Source organism: Hibiscus syriacus, unplaced genomic scaffold (assembly GCF_006381635.1).
Source record: "Hibiscus syriacus cultivar Baekdansim isolate YM2019G1 unplaced genomic scaffold, ASM638163v2 tig00110050_pilon, whole genome shotgun sequence".
Lineage (NCBI taxonomy): Eukaryota > Viridiplantae > Streptophyta > Magnoliopsida > Malvales > Malvaceae > Hibiscus > Hibiscus syriacus.
In genome coordinates this window covers 663,149-678,070 of record NW_024062576.1, presented here as the reverse complement: position 1 = coordinate 678,070, position 14,922 = coordinate 663,149, and positions in this window count along the sequence as shown.

Genomic DNA, 14,922 nt, shown 5'->3' with positions numbered 1-14,922 from the left:
AGTTTCAGGCAGTACGCACAAAAATGGAGGGACTTGGCTGTGCAAGTTCATCCACCGTTAGATGAAAAGGAAACCCGGAAACTTTTCGTGCAGACTCTGAAGGCTCCATACTTCGGGCATTTGGTGGCGATCACATCAGGAAGCTTTTCAGACTTGGTTATGGCCGGAGAAATGATTGAGTCGGCCATAAAGCAAGGCAAGATTAAGGATGGGGAAACCAGTAAGAAGCCTCCTATGAGGGAGAGGGATGGAGAGGTTAACAACATCAAACACTCCAGCAAAGGTGTTACAATCTCCAGCCCAAAACCAACTGCGGCTGTACCGTTAGGTACTTCTAAACAAGAGTCCAGGAGGGAAAGGGAACATTTCGACCCTATTCCCATGACCTACAAAGAGCTTTACCAGCAACTTCTTGACACCCATATGGTGTCACCATATCCAGTAGAACCCATGAAGCCCCCGTACCCCAAGTGGTATGACGAGAATGCGTATTGCGAATATCACGGCGGAGTCCCAGGGCACACAATTGAGAACTGTTACGCATTTAAGAGGGTCGTACAAAAGATGCGTAACCAGAACTGGATCGACTTCAACAACTTGGGGGCATCCAAGTGAGGAATATCATTTCATCATTTGAGGCATTCTGTTTGACTTTGTTTTTCTTCCATTTTTTTTTTCTTCTCTCAAAGTTTTTGTAAGAACATTTTTTTACTTTAAAAGATGTTAAGCAATGGATCATATTTGCAAATTTGTAATTCTTTGCATATCATTTGAATTAAGAAACTCTGTAAACGATTTAAAGTTATGAATCTTTGACGAAGTAACGTGATTTAATAACAAGGACTTTGACCTTATCCAGAATATACCCTCAAACACCATACCCCGCTCTTGGAATTAACCAATATACCTTTTTTTCTTTCATAAGATGCGGACAACACGGGGCATCATTTGCATATGACAATTACTATGTTTTTTTTATTTAAGACTTTCATGATCTTTACAAATGAAAAGTCGAGTAGGTGAATCCAGTTAGGTCAGTTGCTTGAAAATTGAACTCTAAAGATGAAATTTTTGACTTTCAACAAATACCTAGGCTATAACAGGTTCTTCTTGACAATCTTAAGAAATTAAATCCGTAAAAACTGAGCTATTCCGCTAAGGCAATTGGTTATAGAGGAAACTCGAAAGCCCTGGCCTTATGAGTAGATTACGTTCAAACCATGACATTGCTCGAAAACTTGGCAATTCGGTGTTTGCTCCACTGCTTTTGTCAGGCTGAAGACTTTGTGATGAGACGAACCCTTCAGTTAAACCTGATAAAAGTGATTATAATACTAAGCTGTCCCTCTAAAGCAATTGGTTCAGCGCCCCGGCTTTATGGATTTTGCTAGCCAGACAATGGCAAAGTAAATGAAATTTATCTAAAAAATAAATTTTCGGTAATGTTGGACTAAGGGAGTTAAGGAACACCTGTTATAGTTGACTACACACAAGCACTCAATAATTTCATTTTTAGACCGATATTTTTTGCACTGCCTTTGTTGGAAGAGCCTACAAAGCGTGAACAAATGAAAGATTTCAGAGGACTGAGATAAAAGGTCTAGTAATTGATCATGCTAGTTGCGTCATTTTGTCCGCACCCAATTAAAGTGCCAAAGCATGTTGCGATATTTAAATGACATTTTTTACCAAAAAACCTTAGAAAGGAGGCCAACCTAAAGCCGACTCGTCCCTTTGAACATTTGTCAAAGATTTGTAACTCTGAAAGCATTAAAAGAGCTCTTGATTCCTTTGATTTTTTGAACTCACATTTACAATTTGATTCAATTGCGAACAATACTTTACAACATGTTTATCATTTCTCTCTCCTGAAACAAGAAAAAGGAGAAAAACGTTTTCAAACAGAACAATCTCAGATATGAAATGTCTGTAAAGCCCAAGCTTGAGAAGCAAATGGGGGCACGATCGATTCCATGGACCAGATTGGCAGGCAAAGCACGAGACTCCATCCAAGAAATAACACATAATTTATTCATGTTGCATACATCTTAGACATACTTAGGTGCATCACATTCATCATTTTAGCATACATAATTTTGCAGCTTTCAGAGTCAAGCTTCGACTTCAGGATGAAGGTTACTCGACTTGCAAGCATCTTTAAAGAACGATGGTGTAACTCAGCAGCAAGAAGCTACACCTCAACCGACTTTACATAACTACAGATCTCAGAACCAATTTCAGATGGGTTCGAGAACCAATTCAAGATCAAATCTAGTTCGGTTCAAACTCACCAGGAGCAACATGTTTTCAGTTAATACTTTCAAGCCAGATTTCAATTCCACGACGGAAGATATCCGGCTGTCAGAATTTATCAGTAGGTTTTCCCAGACCAGCTTAGGGGAACCACCGAAAGAATCATGACCGTTTTCGACCCGTAAAGGGAAGCCATTTTTAAACAAACTATTTGCAGCTTAGCTCAAGGCCAGAAGGGCTACCTGCCACCAAGACCTTCGAGTTCGACTACGCTCAGCTCCAAGGCACATCATTTGCAGAATAGCTTAAGTCAAGAAGGGCTATCTGCCAAAGACCCCCGAGTTCGATTACACTCAGCTTCGAGGGCACATCATTTACAGCATAACTCAAGGCTAGAAGGGTTATCTGTGATCAAAAGACCTTCGAGTTCGACTACGCTCAGCTCCAAGGCACATCATTTGCAGCATAGCTTAAGTCGAGAAGGGCTATCTGCCAAAGACCCCCAAGTTTGATTACACTCAGCTTCGAGGGCACATCATTTGCAGCATAACTTAAGTCGAGAAGGGTTATCTGCCAACCAAAGACCTTCGAGTTCGACTACGCTCAGCTCCAAGGCATATCATTTGCAGTACAACTTAAGTCTAAAAGGGTTGTCTGCCAACAAAAGACCTTTGAGTTCGACTACGCTCAGCTCAACGGCACATCATTTACAGCATAACTCAAGGCTAGAAGGGTTATCTGTGACCAAAAGACCTTCGAGTTCGACTACGCTCAGCTCCAAGGCACATCATTTGCAGCATAGCTTAAGTCAAGAAGGGCTATCTGCCAAAGACCCCCGAGTTCGATTACACTCAGCTTCAAGGGCATAAATTTACAGCATAACTCAAGGCTAAGGGTTATCTGTTAGCAAAGACCTTTGAGTTCGACTACGCTCAGCTCCAAGGCACATCGGTTGCAGCATAGCTTAAGTCGAGAAGGGCTATCTGCTAAAGACCTTCGAGTTCGATTATATTCAACTTAGAGGCAAATCAAGCTTACAGAATAGCTCAATGCAAGAAGGGTTATCTGTCAATAAAACTGTCGAGTTCGATTCTAATCAGAATCACACTACTGTCCGGCTATAATCGAGATTTTCAAGTCCAGAGGAAGACCTGGGTTAACTGTGCCTCAGTGATAAAAATCGTTTTCCAGCAACTAGCTTAAGTCGAGAAGAGCTATTGTCAACAAAGACTTTTCGAGTTCGATTTTATTCAGCTCAAGGGCTTGTCAAGCCAGATGGTGAAGTCAAGAAATATTTTCCAGCCGAATTTTTAACCAAGGACCTTAAACTGAGGAAAAGACCGAGGTTGACTACAATGGGGCAACAAGAAGGCGCATTCCGATTCAATTTCATATCATTTCAAGATTGACTTGACTTCACGACGGAGGGGTCATCCGCAGCTCAATCCGACAGGGGGTTTTTCTTCAACCCCACTGAATGAAAATTGTGTCTTTTTATCTTTGTCCTATTTTTCGTTCCACGAAAAAGGACAAAGAGGGGCAGCTGTAGACACTAATTTCCGTCTATATTTTTTATTTATACATATACACATATATATTATACAGTTTGCAAATTGTTTTTGAAAATACATATATATATAGTTTAAAACATTTTTGAAAATATGTATATTATATAGTTTTTAAAATATTTTTGAAATTATATAATATATAGTTTTTGAAAACGTTTTTAAAATATATAATATATACTTTCGAAAACGTTATGAAAACATTTATATAATATATTTTTTAAAAACCATTTTGAAAATATTTTTTGAAAATTATATAATATAGTTTTTGAAACGTTTTTAAAATATATATAATATATACTTTCGAAAACGTTATGAAAACATTTATATAATATATAATTTTTTAAAAACCATTTTGAAAATATATTTTTTGAAAATTATATAATATATTTTTGAAAACGTTTTAAAATATATAATATATACTTTTGAAAACGTTATGAAAACATTTATATAATATATTTTTAAAAACCATTTTGAAATATATATAATATATAGTTTTTTTTTAATAAAAAAAACATTTTAAAAATTTATATATTATATGTTTTTGAAAACGTTTATATATATATATTATTATTATTTATTTTTATTTTTAATTTATTTATTTCTCATTTATTTTTGTGCAGGGTCCATGTCTAAGATCTGTCCAACATTGGGCCTGATCCAGCCCGGTTAGGTTTAGGGTTTTCACAACCCTAACATCAGCTTTGTCACAGCGCCGCATAGGAGGTTCCAGAAGCATGGAGCCAAGCAGTCAACGCCCAGCGCACATTCCGGCCGCACCAACGGACTGAACCATCCCGAGGCGGCCGGTACCATGAACTGAAGATCGGAACAAGCAACAACCCACATCCCGTTATTTTCGGGAGCCAAGCAACCAACACCGGGGCTATAAAAAGCCCCCGGTGAGGCCGACAGGGGGATCAACGGAAACCGAGCGAAAGCAGGCAACACAGCTGAACACAACCAAATCCACAAAAGCCATCAGCAAACAGACACACATCCAAAGAATCGTAAACCCAGAAGCCTAGAAACAAAGACCCATCAAGAGAACAAAACACGAAAACATCTCAGTACCACACCGAGAGACCAACGACCATAAAAATAGAAGCATCATCGAGCCACAACCGAATAAAAAGACCATCAACAACAGACAAAAATCATCACAAAAATACAAGCCAAAGGCCGAAGCCTCTCAGTAAACAAACCAAAGCAAGCACGTAGAGAAACCACAAAGCCAAAGGCCTTGAGAAACGAAGGGACACCGGCGAGAGGGGTAAAAAAACCGAAACTTGTACTTTAGATCTACGCCGTTTTGGGGATATTTGAGGGATTTGGACTTTGGATCGACGCTCGGGGTGTCAAGGAGAGTGTCCTAGGCTTGTTTAGGTTTTTCAACCACCGCCGGTGGTGGCCGGAGGCGGCGCCGGACAACCTCAGGCGAGGGAGCCGCAGAGAGATTTGTTTCTCTCAAATTCAGAGAGAACACGGGCGAAAATAAGAGAAATGAATGGCTAGAAGCTGTCTTGACCCATTTATATACGAGGGACCATAGTGCAAATAGAGGATTTTTGAATCCTTTCCGCCGTCCCTGAATGTTTGAACCGCAATTCAATCTGGTCACCATCTATAAATTTGCATCCATATTTCCAATTTAATCAATTTAGTCCCTACTTATATTTTATATATTTTCACGATTTGGCCCCTAACTTTTTTTTATTTTGCAGTTCAATTTTAGTACCTGATTAATCCATCCATTTTAATTTGTTTTAATTTAGTCCTTTAATTTTTTTTTTCCTTTTTAATTTTAGCATTTTTTTTAGTTATTCATTTTTACCTTAATTTTAATGTGTTGTAAATAATTTATTACTTTTAAAATCTAATATTTGTATTATTATTATTATTTTTTTCCTTCCTTTTATTTATTCAATATTTACTTTTTTTTTTCTTCTTTCTCTTTCCCCTAACAATTTTGACTTTGTAGAGAAATTCCAATTGATCAAAGGTGAGTAATTCGAATCGAGTAATTTAAATTTTTTAAAATTTTCTAATTTTCGCTATAAAGACAACCGACAAATTAATTGGTACCGAAAGGGCGGGTCAAGGGTGCTAATCCTTCCTTGACCGTAACCGACTCCCGAACTCGACACGTTTCTGGTACAACGCAGATCAGGTAAGATGGTGTCCAACCCACCTAAATTCGTTTTAAAGTGGTCGGTGGCGACTCCAATTCGTTTAATCCAAGTCGAAGCCCAATTCCGGGGCCCGACCGAAAGACGGTTGCGACAGTAATATACCTTTTTGTATAAATAATATATATATATATATATATATTTTCTTACATCTTTAGTTGGCATTGCCAATTGCATAGCTTAACTAATTGCTAATTGATAGGGCAGTTATTTTTACTTAAGAAGGTATATCATATCGGTGTTGTACTCAAATAGTGTTAGAATATATTATCGTAAAATATAAAATTAGATTCATTTGAATTCATTCTTAATAATGTATTGGTATTAACTTTATTGATAGTATATAATTATCGAATATTTTTTACTTTTACACTTTTAAATGGGTAATTAAGGTCGAGGTTGAAGGGAATAAAAGCATCACTCTTTTCATAAAAGAAAAGCAAAGGCTTAGCTGTCATAAATTGCCATTTAAAAGAAGCTTTGATATCGAGAAATGCAAAAGCATGAGCTAAGTTGACACACCAAAAAAAAAACATTTGATGTTTGTGGTCATGAGATGCTTTCTATGAACAAAATTTAGAATATCTTGATTGCAATTTGATATATCTAGCTGTGATAAATTTGCCTTTTTCTTTCTTTACATATTTATGGTATAAATTTTGGGTATTTAATTATATATTTAATGTTATGTTTGTGTTGAAAAAAGGGTTAACCAGAAGAATATAGACTTGTATATTGAATATCAGAATACCAGAAAATATATTTCATTAAGCGTGAGTTATACATCACCTAGCCTTAGCCTCTTATAGCAGGTTCATAACAAACTTTAACAAACTACTGCTTCTAGAATAGTTTCCTAACATCCTACTTTGCACATGGATAGCACCCTCAGCTTCCTTATGTATCTCAACATTCTCCCCGCTTCTTCTTCTTCTCCTCTTCTGACCATGAACACACTTGCACTCCAATCTTTCCACAAATCACTTCAAATGTTGCTTGATGAAAAACTAATTACAACTAATTTCTAACATTCAACCTTCTTGATGAAAAGATGAACAATTAAATCGAAAGTGCTTATGCTTCCTCCCGTTCACTTGAATCGGAAGTGTCGATGCTTCCTTCTGTTCACTTTGAATCGGAAGTATCGATGCTTCATTACGTTATTCTTGTTCACCTTCATTTCTTTCTTCTTATCTTCCTTGTCTCCTCTCTTCAACTTAAGAAGCATGTTTAGTTTCGCGAAATATTATGATACTTCGGCGTTGGCATGAACAAATTCTATAAGTTCGTATGGCAACAGTGAATTGGATCTTTGTTGTATAGTCTTCACAGCATGATTGTAGCACCATGAACTACAGGATCATTTGTGGACACAACTTACAGTATATGGACATCTTTCGGGATCGATAGCTTCCACCGTCAAATGGTGAAGCATCCCAGCCACCACTTGCTTGCTTGCTTTCACAACTCGCACGAACTTGACCATCGCGTTTTCTTTCTTGTTGTGCTCGTCGACGGAAAAACGAGCAGGGTTTTTGAGTTCGACATAGTTATGGGATCCCTGGGAAGGGCAAACTCTGTCCAAAGTGGTGTTTTTCACCATTGGTTCAAAACAGAAGGTTGATTCAGTGGATAAATTGTTGAAGAAGAGAATTAGGATTGCTATGAAAATAAAATGGGTTGCAAAAAATTGGCGCAGAAAGCAGAGGAAAGTGACAATCCGATGGAGAAAGCAACAATAGTTGAACTGATTTAGATCTACAACAAACGAAAATAGCAACAGCGGATGAAGGAAAAACAATCGACTGAGAAGAAAAACAACAATCAATGGAAGAAACGGAACAACATCAACGAAAATGGAGATCGACTATCAACGGCGCAGTAGTGAAAGAAAACAAAGATGTCAGGATCTTTAGCAAATGATACCATGTGAGAATGCTGCCAAGTTGAATATACCAGAGAAACCTTCAAGAACTTGTGCACTTTCTTTATTCAATTAGCAAAGATGATTACAAAAGTTGATCACAAGTCTCACGTTCTTCCAGCTTATATAACAGCTTTACAAAGCTTTAAAAACTGCTTAACAATATTCTGTTATAACCAACTAGCTTCTAGACTCTTATTAATTCTAGAACCATCTCAACTATATCATGCATGAGCATGCATGGAAGCATGTCTGGGACTACTACATACATATGCAATGCAGTAACTCTCAACAGTTTGAGAGAGAGGTGTGGACGATATTAATAACACATTAAAAAAAATAGAGATTCTGAAATTTATAGACTGTCGCGTTGCACATTTTATCAAATATATCTTTTTGAGAATATTATAACGAATTTTACGATAAGTGATACCAAAGTAATTTTCTGGCTGCTCAATTTCACATAGAGTACCTTAATGGATGGCATAGACATAATAGACAACAATAATGATGAAGTGTGACAGGGGCGGATGTACATGGCTTCATAGGGGAGCTATTGCATATCCATTATTTTGAGAAAAATGTTAAATTTAGTTTAATTTACTATTGACAATAGAAAAAAATAAGAAAATTTACACACCCAATTTTTTTTTAAATCAAGTATTAAAATTTTGAATCTTTATTTTTTAATTTTTAGATCCGTCAATGACGTGTGATGAATACATCACTAAATTCAATAAAAAATGATATCACGTTTTAAAAAGATATTATAAATCGAATAAGACCACAAATCAAAATTCTTTTATTAACAAATAACATTATTATATTTATATTTTTGAGGCGTAAAGTGTAAGGGACCCGCAAGCACCTTTTCAATTCATACGATACAAGCGCACAGAGACTTGGTTTCCACTTTTTGTGAGGGTTATAAAAGTGGGATGATGGGGATAAACAAATTTGCAGACCCAAATTCTCCATTAATGAAATTTAGCCTCTCTGTGAATGTATGGGCATCATGGGAAGACCAAGGGTGTGTCGAGCAAGATGGAGAAGCAGGGCACGTGCATTACTAACTCCACTGCCACGTGTGCATCAATTTAAAGTTTTCTAGCTTCTTCTACCTATAGCTATAGCTCCATTACTGAGTTAGTTCTTCATGTGCCCCTCTTCCCCATCGTGATCACTGCACCTTCTTCACTTTCGCTCCTGCGCTGTTGGAGAACCCTAGCGAAGCTAAGCTATATATACAGGGTTTAGGGTTTATATATTTATATATAAATGACACAAGAAGAAACTCAGATCCACCCGATTTCAGGTGAGTTAAGTAGCTAGCTAAGCATTGCATGCCTTCGACACTTCCCAGTTAAGTAACTGCTCTTCCTTTGTCTGCTATATCATATTTACGTATATCGATCGAATGTTAGTTGTTAGGGTACATTTGTTTCACATAAAATAAATTATATTTTTCGAAAAACGTTTTCATAATTTTATGTTTGGATGATAAAATATAAAATATTTTATGTTGTTTGGTTAATATTTCTGAAACAATTTCCGAAATCTAGTTTCAGTAATCAATTGTGCATATTTTATATCTATTTCATGAATTTTTCATAATTTTTTATTTTTAATTTTATTAAATTAATTTTATTACTAGAAAATTATATTCTTTAGGGAGTAAGTTAGAGAGAGCACAAATAATTTAGTTCAGAATCAATTTAGAGCTGAAATTAATATTACAAGATATGACATTGTTCTCTAACCCTATGTACAATAATAACAAGGAACAAACCTCGTAATAATAAGATAGAAGAGACAGTCTTAACATTAACAATCTCAAGTCATACGGAGATAATTAGAGGCATTCAGATTTAGAAATCAATCTCACTCCAAGCTCTCCTTCAAGAGTATTGTAATTGCTTGAAGGATACATGCAACCATCATAGGACCTTTGTATGTTACCAAGTTTGACTGCACCATCACACGCACATTCTCAACTTCACGAAAAGTCGGATCAAATTTTAGAATAATATTCAATCGCAGCTTTTCACGAGGAGGAGCCTCGAAAATGCAGAACATATTGATTCTTGGGATGATTCATTGCCTGTAAGGTCCTCATCATCATCCTATGACTATATACAAGTTTAGGTGCTTTTAGTTTACATATCAACTCGTGTTAAACAGTTTCTTTAAATCCGATTATACAAAATACCCACTAGAATTCTCTGTTCAAGCAAAGGAAATAATTTTGAATGGCAACTGATCTCCACCGTAAGGAGTGTTGTACAACAAAAAAAATGACAGAGAAAACAAACTAATCGATACAAGTAAGCTTGCAAGAAATGAGATCATTCATTTTCTATCACTAAATACCATTCCAAAAGTTTTTTATTATGACTTTTTTCTATATCAAAATACCCACTAGAGTTCTCTTTCTAGAGCTTTAGCTCGATTAACCACTCCTTGAAACGATGACAAATTCAAGGCTATCAACAACTCTTTTAGCCTAGGGCGTAAACCTTCCACGAACCAATCACATGCATCATTTTCAGTTGGAATAAACTCAGCAACAAAACGACTTAACTTATTAAATTCACATTCATATTCATACACTTTATAATTCTCTTGTTTCAAATTCAGAAATTATTATTTCATCTGCCTGATATATTGGTCACCAATGTACTTATGCTTGAATTCTTCCAAGAAGAATAACCAGGTCACTTGATCAATTCTTAATCTTATGGTGACATTTGTCCACCATATTCTAGCTTAACCACTTAACAGGAAAACTATTCCATCTAATTTCTCCCCAACAGAACAGTGGAGCCCATTTAACATTATCTTGACATCATTCAACCAAAGATCTTTGTAGTTTGGGCCGGGTCGATAATTGCAAGTTCAAGGTCGATAATTGCAAGTTCAAGGACCGGGCCCAAACTACAAAGAAAAATTAAATTACAACCAGACCCAACTGGAGCCCAGATCCGACCCGGTTACAACCCGACCCGGGCTGTCTATGCCTCCCACGTGAACAGCACCAAGCAGCAGCCCCCCAGCAGCCCAACCGAGCAGACAAGGCTCGGCTTCCCGAGCGAGACCCATGCCCGACAGCAGGCTCCACGTCCGAGTACACCCACACGATGCCCATACCTGCAACACGTAATCAACAAGAGAAATGGAGAAAAAAGTTAACGAACGGAGGGAACAAAAAAAAAACCAGAAATCAACCAAAAAAGGAGGGGATTGATTACAAAAAAAAAAGAGGAGGGGCTCTCGGGGGTTCAACGACCAGAAACGAACAGCAGGGGGAACAGAGGGGGAAAAAACAGAAAAGAAAACAAATTGTAATAGGGGTTCTTCCCCAATTTTCAAGGAATAAAAGACATTTTGTTTTCATTTTTTGTATTCTAAAGGCAGTATCATTCGAAATTTAGAAGCAAATCAGAGACTCCTCAAGGGTATTTTCATTCCTATTCTGATTTTTTTTTCTTTTTTTTTTTCATTTCTGTTCGTGTGTATGTATATGTTTTTTAAGAGCGTTTAGAAGCAATAAGAAACAGTAAAAGAGAAGAGCCTAGTGTTTTACCTGGTGTTTGGTCCCTTTGTAGTTGTAGATTGGTCCACCGGAGGCCCTTGTGGCCGTGCATGTTGGGGTCGAGGGTCGTTCATGATTTCAGGTCATCCGTTAAGGGTTAGGGTTCTTACCTTAGTGGTTGCGGTCGAGTGGAGAATGGCCACCGAGGTGGTGTCTGACTGGGTGGCCGCGGTGGTCTTTGGAGCCGTGGTTGAGTGAACGTGTTTGTGTGGGTCGGTTTAGACCTCTCTAGGCAATTTCCAGGGCAATTTGGGGTTCTTTAAGTTTGGTGTAGGTTTTGTGGTTGATTTGAGAAGGTAGTCGGGGGTTTAACGGCCACCGATCTGTGGTGGCCGGCGTAGAGTGAGCCTTTAGGGCTCTCGGTCGAGCGGCGTTGAGAGTTGAGGAAGAAGAGAGCATTGCGGCTGATAGAAATGAAATGAGGCGAGGGTTAAGTTTTTTAGACCTAAATGTTATATATATTAGATTATTAAAACGGTGTTGTATGGATGTTTAGGGATCCTGTTTTGCGCGTGATTATGTACCACTTGAGCCCTTCAACGTTTCAGCTTCATGCAGTTTGGTCCATAAATCATGTTTTCCTGTTTCTAATTTTGCATCTTTATTTTATGCGTTTTAATTTTCAGTCCCAAATGTTATGTTACTTAGTTTTTGTTATTTTAGACATTTAACTTCTGAATTGTTGTATAAATCAACATTTGCATGTTTATAATTTTGTCTCTTTATTTTACCTGCATCTAATTTTAGTCCTAATTATTGTTGTATTTAATCTTTGTTGTTTTGGACATTAAACTGTTAATTTTCGCATGTTACATTTTAGTCCCTAGGTCGCAGTTTGTATGTTTTTAATTTTATTCTGTATCTTTCGCGTATTTCATTTCGATCCCAAGTGTTATGTTATTTAAATTTTGTTATTTTAGACCTTTGACTTTCATTGTTTTGCATACCACGTTTTAGTCACTAAATTGTCTTTTCCAAGTTTATAATTTGATCTTCATGTTTGTAAGTTTTTTTAGTCATCTGTTTATATTATTTTTCTTTTTTTCTTTTGTTGTTTGTTTACGCATTTGGCACGTAATTTTGGTTAATTAGTGTTTTAGTCTTTAAATCTAATCTGTTGTGTTTTTAATTTGATCTTTGTATTTCATGCACATTTAATTTAGGTCATAAATGTTGGTTATTTTGTTTATGTCATTTAGACATTAGGGCTCCAAGTTTTTACACGTTACGTTTTAGTTCATGTTTAAGTTTCTTATGTGTATACATGTATGATTATTTAGGATTCGTTTAGGGTGTATGCTTATCCTAAGTTTGAATGATGGTGATGTGTGTATATGTTACTACGTGGTTTATAAGCATTAATTTAGATGTAATGTATCCTTTTATTTAATTAATTTTTGCATGACATCCTTTTTGCATAATTCGCATGATAGCCTCATGAGCATAACTCGAAATTATTACATAATTTAATTAAGGGTAATATCCTTTTAATTTAAAATTATTTTAAGTGGGTTGTCTTAACTGATTAGATATCCGCTTTCGATGATTTTAAATTAAAATTTTATCCCATCAGTAACACCTAAGAAATTGATTTATCACTTTAAAATTTGGGAATGGAAGAAAAAGAAATGTTCGGCTATTTAAATTTATCAAGAAAAGATAGTTAGAACTTATATAAGATCTGGCCTCGATATTTGTAAATAATCGAATATTCTTTATCTTTCTAAAGGCCTGGTAATTTTAATTTAATCTATTTTGGTGCTTTTGAATATTGTAAAACTCATGTGTTGTTGTTTTGTCGGGGATCATAAATCAAATTAAAATCGAATTTGTAAAGTTCATTGCAAAGACATTAATTAATCGACGAGGTACCGATTTAGGGCGTTGTGGGGGTGCTAATCCTTCCCCACGCGTAACCGACTCCCGAACTCATTTTCTGGTAACACAAACCTAAATTTGTTATTTTAATTAAAATTAATTTTTATTTAAAATGACAACATTTTTGGGTGTCCAATCACACCTTAATCAAAGATTAGTGGCGACTCTTCGAACCTGTGTTTTTATATGGAATGAATTCTCAAATTTTTGAAACGAGAGGTTTTCTAAAATCACATTGTTTTTAATTTAAGTTCAATCTTACGAGAATAATTAAAAATGACGCGGTTTTCAAAATCTCGCTCCCACTTCAAAAATCGTTTCGACAATCTACAGCAACTAGATCTTCCTCAGCTTCACCCTTAAACTCAGGTGCTCCTAAACCTTTTAATTCTTTAGTTATATTCATTTGAGGAGTTGAGGGCACAGAGGGTTGAAAACGTGAAAAAATAGTGTTTAACATTCCAAAAAATAACCCTTAATCTCTCATTGGTACTTCTGGAGGTGTTCACTTTTCACCATGCCTGGTCAGGGCAGGTGAATTGATACTACACTCAGGTCTATTATTTCTTCTTTCACTTCGAGGACTCTCACGATCAGAAATCTAATATATAACCATATAACATTATTAGAAAACATCATACTCATGACTCCAACATATCATAAACTTTCACTTTTTGTTGGTATGTATACTTTTTCAAAACACTTTTAACTTCGGTTTAAGCCTAGAATCGGTTAAACCTTAGCTCTGATACCATTAAATATAGCACCCCCAACCCGTATCCGACTCGAATACGAATATGAGATGTCACATTAACTATTTAAAACATGTACATTTATAAAAAAACATAGAAAATTTAAAACTTCTATTCTATAAAGAAATTCTTTTACATAAACATGTTCGAAACCTTAACAGACTTCATCAGAGCGTACATATCTAATGACTTAGTTAACTGTCAACATACTAAATTATATAACAAGACATACCTTTACAAAATATTTCTGATCCGATCTTTGAGTGGAGATATGCTGCTCTATTGATCCGAAGCTTGATCTTCTGACTTATCCACACCTACGTATAAGACACTTACAAGCTAAGTCATAGACTTAGTAAGACATGTAAATACACAATATAACTAACAAATGTGTATATATATATCTAAATATATATCTCATGTAATACAACATCATACTCCTATTCATACTTAAACCATCATTAACATATCATATCATACTATCACACAAAACAATATAACATTACATATATTCAAAGATACACATATATGAATCATGTTATTATTATCAATAACCTCATATCATTATCTATATTATATTCATTCTTACCTCTTGGTTATTTATTCTTATACTTAACCTTCTTACTATCGTATATCACATATATCACTTCATATCACAGAGACACATATACACTCATTATAATTATTATCCTAATTCCTATTATCATATGATTGCGAACTTATCTTTTATACATGTCACATAACACAAATATCATTTCACAAAAGAACA